The sequence below is a fragment of the Hemitrygon akajei genome, unplaced genomic scaffold (assembly GCF_048418815.1).
Source record: "Hemitrygon akajei unplaced genomic scaffold, sHemAka1.3 Scf000043, whole genome shotgun sequence".
Taxonomy (NCBI): Eukaryota; Metazoa; Chordata; class Chondrichthyes; order Myliobatiformes; family Dasyatidae; genus Hemitrygon; species Hemitrygon akajei.
In genome coordinates, this window is record NW_027331929.1 from 532,088 (window position 1) to 538,037 (window position 5,950).

At 50.1% G+C, this 5,950-nt stretch overlaps 1 long non-coding RNA gene across 1 annotated transcript; it reads left to right on the top strand.

The window, feature by feature from the left end:
* Positions 1–653: 653 nt before the first annotated feature.
* Positions 654–3,842, top strand: LOC140720502 (uncharacterized). Its single transcript, XR_012097202.1, has 3 exons — positions 654–789; positions 3,169–3,233; positions 3,506–3,842. It is a non-coding gene; the product is annotated as an uncharacterized lncRNA (long non-coding RNA).
* Positions 3,843–5,950: the final 2,108 nt, after the last annotated feature.

Sequence of the window (5,950 nt, forward strand, 5' to 3'; positions counted from 1 at the left end):
ACTCTGTGTCTGACCCCGGGAGTGTGTGATGGGACGGTGTTGAGGGAGATTCACTCTGTGTCTGAATACCGGAGTGTGTGATGGGAACGTGTGGAGGAAGATTCACTCTGTGTTTGACCTTTGGGAGTTTGTGATAGGACGGTGTGGAGGCAGCGACACCGAGTGTCTCAACCCGGATGAGTGTGATGCGACGCGGCGGAGATAACCTGACCATAAGTCTGAGACTGATTGAGCGATTAGATGGCGCGGCGGGATCTTCACTCTGAGTTTGACATTGTGTGGTTGTGACAGCACGGACGAAGCGAGCGTCTCTCTGTGATTGACTCCTAGTATGAGAAACCTGAGAGTGTAAAGTGAGATTCTCACATTGCTTGACCATCGGAGTTTGTGATGGGACGTTGTGGAGGGAGATTCAATCTGTGTCTGACCGCGGGAGTGTGTGATGGGACGGTGTGGACGGAGGTTCACTCTGTGTCTTACTCCGGGAGTGTGTGAGGGGACGGTGTGGAGGAAGTGTCACTCTGTGTCCGACCCCGGGAGTGTATGATGGGACGGTGTGGTGGGGCATTCACTCTGTGTCTGACCGCGGGAGTTTGTGATGGGACGTTGTGGAGGGAGATTTACTTTACTTGTTCCTGATTTCCAGAGCAAGCGTGTTCCCAGGGCTGGATCAAAAATGAAGAGCGCTGTTATTTTATATCCACGTTGGAAACATCTTACGATGGAGCGAAGAACAATTGTTCAAACATTGACGCAATGCTGCTGGAAATTAATTCAAAAGAACAGCAGGTATGTGTCAACACCACACCGTCCCATCACCAAAATGCCCGCGAAGAGGAAATGTGTGAATCTCCCTCCACATCGGCCCATGACGCCCTGCCAGTGTCAGGTAAAGAGTGAAGCTCCGTCTACATAATACCGTCACACAGTCCCTGGGGCACATGCAGAGTGAAGCTCCCTCCACACCTTCCCATCATGCACCATCCCATCTCACACTCCCGGAGCGATACACAGTGTGAAGATCCTGTACAAACACGCTGGAGGAACTCAACAGGTCGGGCAGCATCTGTAGAATCGAGCAGTCAACTTTTCGGGTGGAGACCATTCGTCAGGCCTGAAAAGGGAGGGGGCAGGGACCCTGTAAAGAAGACGGGGGGGGGGGGGGGGGTTCGAAGCTGCCAGGTGAATAACCAATCAGAGGAAAGATCAAAGGGTGGTGAGAGGAAGCAAGGAGGGGATAGGCAGGAAAGGTGAAGAAGGAATGCAAGGGAAAGCACTGTGGGCATGAGAAGATGACAGACTCATGAGAGATGTGACAGACATCTGGAAGAGGAGGCAGAGTGAAAGTGTGATGGGGGAAGGGAGAGGGAGCGAATTACCGGAAGTTGGTGAATTCAATGTTCATACCAAGGGGCTGGAGACTACCCAGACGGTATATGGGTTGTTGCTCCTCCAACCTGAGTTTCTATGGACACTATGGACACGTCCGAGTGGGAATGTGAAGGGGAGTTGAAGTGGGTGGCAAATGGGAGATCCTGTCTGTTGTGGCGGACGGAGCGGAGGTGCTCGACGAAGCGGTCCCCCAGTCTGTGTCGAGTCTCGCCGATGTAGAGAAGGCCGCACCGGGAGAACCGGATGCAATAGATTACCCCAACAGACTCACAAGTGAATTGTCGCCTCACCTGGAAGGATTGTTTGGGGGCCTGAATGGTAGTAAGGGGGGGAGGGGGTGGTGGGAGGTGTGGGGACAGGTGTAGCACTTACGCTTGCAGGGATAAGGACCAGGTGGGAGATCTGTGGGGAGGGACGTGTGGACCAGGGAGTCACGGAGGGAACGATCCCTGCGAAAAGCAGAGAGGGGTAGAGAGGGAAACGTGTGCTTAGCGGTGGGGTCCTTTTGAAGGTGGCGGAAGTTGTGGAGGATAATATGCTGAATCCGTAGGTTGGTGGGTTGGTGGGTGAGGACAAGGGGAACACAGTCCCTGTTGTGGTGACGGGAGGATGGGGTGAGGGCCGAAGTGCGGGAAATGGAGTAGATGCGGGTGAGGGCATCATTGATGACGTCAGAAGGGAAAACACGGTTCGTAAAGAAAGAGGATATTTGGGATGTTCTGGAACGGAAAGCGTCCTCTTGGGAGCAGATGTGGCGGAGACGGAGGAACTGGGAATAGGGAGTAGCATTTTTGCATTTGGCAGGGTGTGGATAGGTATAATCAAGGTAGTTATGGGAGTCAGTGGGATTATAGAAGATGTCAGTGGACAGTCTGTCTCCAGAGATGGAGACCGAGAGATCGAGAAAGGGGAGAGAAGTGTCCGAGAAGGACCAAGTGAATCTGAGGGCTGGGTGAAAGTTAGAGGCAAAGTCGATGAAGTTGACGAGCTGAGCATTGGTGCAGGAAGCAGCACCAATGTAGCAATGTAGCGAAGGAAAAGTTGGGGAGCAGTACCAGTAGATATTTGGACCACCGACTGTTCCACATAACCCACGAAGAGCCGGCATAGCTGGGGCCCATGCGAGTGTCCATAGCTACACCCTTGGTCTGAGTAAAGTGGGAAGAGCCAACAGAGAAGTGATTAAGTGTGGTACCAGATCCGCCAACCGGAGGAGTCTGGTAGTTTTGGGGACTTGGTCTATTGTGAAGCTCCGGCCCCGCTATCAGAAAACTTCTGGTTTCTGACAGTGCGTGAAACTCCTGTTATAGAGTTCCGTCACACAGTTCCCTGGGATACACCCTGAGTGAAACTCTCACCAACAGCGTTCGATCACACGCTCCCGGGTTAATGCAGCGTGAATCTTTACTACACCTTCGCATTACACACTCCCGAGGGAAGACCGTACACACTTCAGAGTTAATTAACAGACTGAATCCCCCTCCACATCTCCCTCCACACCGTCCCATCACACACTCCCGGGGTCGGACACAGAGACGCTCCCTCCACACCGTACCATCACACACTCCCCGGGGTCAGACGCAGAGTGAAGTTTCCTCTCTCTCCTCTCTCTCTCTCTCTCTCTCTCTCTCTCTCTCTCTCTCTCTCTCTCTCTCTCTCTCTCTCTCTCTCTCTCTCTCTCTCTCCTCTCTCTCGACCATCCCATCCCACAGTCCCCGGTTCATACATTGGGAGAGGCTGCTTCGTAACATTAATTGATGAAGTTTAATTTTGCAGAATGTTGTCTCCAACGCTATCGTCCATCAATACGGATCATACTGGATTGGAAAATGCGAAGCAGGGTGAGATTCGGATTCTTACTGGATTATGGCTTGGGATGAGGTCAGGGAGATTAGTTTGGAGACACACCGTGGCTGTGAGAAGTGTGCGGGTCACGATCGTAGATTAGATTACGACGCAGGGCTCTGGGGAATGACACGGGTGTGGGGGATAAGTTTAGGCATAGACACGTGCTTTGTGGAAGAGCACTATGGTGGAATAAGATTAGTGACGTCTCGGGTTTCCTCCTGGAGCTGTTTTGACTCTGCTAATTTTGTTTAGCATTCTTTGATAGGAAATCGGCTTCGAGTGTTATGTTCAAGCATGACACTGGAACGTCAAGATGCGGTAACTGCGACACGCCCGGATGGGGGATCCATTGCAATCGTCAACACCGTTTCATCTGTGAGAAGTCTGCACATTTTCGCACAGATATTCCTGAAAAGATCCAGGATCTCTGTCAACAGTCCGTTGGGCCAAATTGAATCACATTTACAATCCGTTTTCCTCTCCTGTCTCTCTTCCCCACTGTTATCCACCACATCTCCTCAAATTCCCGCTTCACGCACTCGGTCCTTCCCCCAAATACTCTCCTCCACAACTCTCATCCCATTGCCCCAACACTCTCCAACATTTCTCTTTCTACATCAATCCCTATCTTTCCCGACATCTCTCCCCTCTCTTCTCTCCCCACCCCCACCCCGCATCGTTCTCCACCCCCCCTTCTCTGTTATCTCTACCCTCCTCTCCACCCACTCTCACCTCACTCCTGTGGTCTCTGGTTTACAAATTCCCCACGTTTTGGTAAAACAAAACTGTGCGCATTCACTCTATCTATGCCCCTCGGGGTGTTATACACCCCTATAATGTCACCCGAGCTTCCCAAAGAATAAACTTCTCACGCCAGCCCGGTTTCCACTCGAATCCCGGCAACATGCTCGTAAATCTCCCTCTGCACACTTTCCAGCTCATCTTTCCTACAGCAGGGCGACCAGAACCGAACGCAGTACTTCAGGTGTGGGCTCACCGATGTCTTGTACAACTGCAATGTGACCTCGCGACTCCTGTGCTCAGTGAAGACCAGCGTGCCACATGTCCTGTCTCTCTGTATCGCGTGTTTGCCACCGTATTCACCATCTAATTTATTGTCTGTGACTTATATATAACTGAGAGTTGATCATTTGTACAATCAGTACTGCGCAAAGATGTAAATTTAATGTAAGTTCCAAAAATTAATAAATACTGCAATCAGGGGAATATCGAGGGTGTTCGTGGATTCAGGAAGCGTTCAGTAATCTGATGGTTGAAGGGAAATGGCTTGTTTTAAATCGTTGAGAGCAAGTAGTCAGGCTCCAGTACCACCTTGCAGATGGTAAGAAGGATGGCAGAGTATTTCCCGGGTGGTGAGAGTATTCAGTAATGGACATGTCCTCTTGAACGTGTCCTCGTTGGAGGGGACGTTTCTGCCTGCGATGGAGGTGGCTGAGTCTGGAACCCTCTGCAGGCTCTGGCGACCCTGTGCGTTGCAGACTCCACACCAGGCCTGATGTGACAAACCAGAATGCTCTCCTCCGTCCATCCGGAGAAACTCGCGAGTTTTCAATGACAGACCAGATCTCCTCAAACTCCTGACATTGTAATCTCTTCTGTAAAGAGAGAGATATGGACGGTGATGAAGGTACGTGCAGAGTCAGGTCTAGAATACACTCAGACTTAGACTAGACATAAGCAAGACTAGAGTAAATAAATCCAAAGAGGGAATGGATCGCCTACGGTTCAGCACGATTCTTTTAACTACTGACATTCCACGAGGGAATGTGGAAGGCAATAATTGACAGACTGAGTCTCAGATGGAAAGTAACAGCTCTCCATACTCCGGGGAATGGGAGTGCCGAACTTGGATGCACGTTCCCTTGTAGGTTAAAGAACATGCTGTTCCGGCTGCAGTCTGTGAAATCCTCCTCAAGACTGCCTCGAACAAATTGATTGTGCAAGGTAAAGTCCCCCATGATAACAGCGGTTCCATTCTTACATGCCTCAGATATTCCTGTGTTTCCTGTCTGTGACACTGTAATGATATTATTCGCTGTTCCACTGACAACTCACGCCAGTGAGCTTGTACCTTTACTATTCATTATCTCTACCCAGATGGATTCAATATTCCGCTCCTTAGATCTTATATCGTCTCTCACAATCGCCCTTATCTCATCCTTAATGAAGAGCGCTACCCGACCTCCTCGACCTTCCTGTCTGTCCTTCTGTATTACCTGATATACTTGTATATTTAATTTGCAATCTTCTCCACCTTGAAATCACGTCTCTATAATGGCCTTTAAATCACTCCCCTTTGTACTGATTTGTGCCACAAGTTCACTGACATTATTTGGAAAACTACGGGCATTCAGATAAAGCTCGAATCTTCTTTAGCCGATGCCAATTTGCCCGTGATTCGGAGAGTAATCCTTTTCCGTTCTGCTTTTCAGGTTAGGTCCCAGCTGCTCAAATTCCCTCAGCACAACCTCTTCCCTTGCTCGATCTTTGCCGTAAATATATCTTAAATATTTGCAGTGATTTGGCCTCCACGGACGCCCGCTGCTGACAATTCCAGAAACCCACTCCTCTCTGGATGAAGAAATTCCTCCCAATCTCCGGTCTAAATCCTTCTATTCTGAAACTCCCCTGCATGTATTACTCTCCCTCAACAGAGGAAATCTTCTCTCTCAGTTCCTCCACCGAGTAC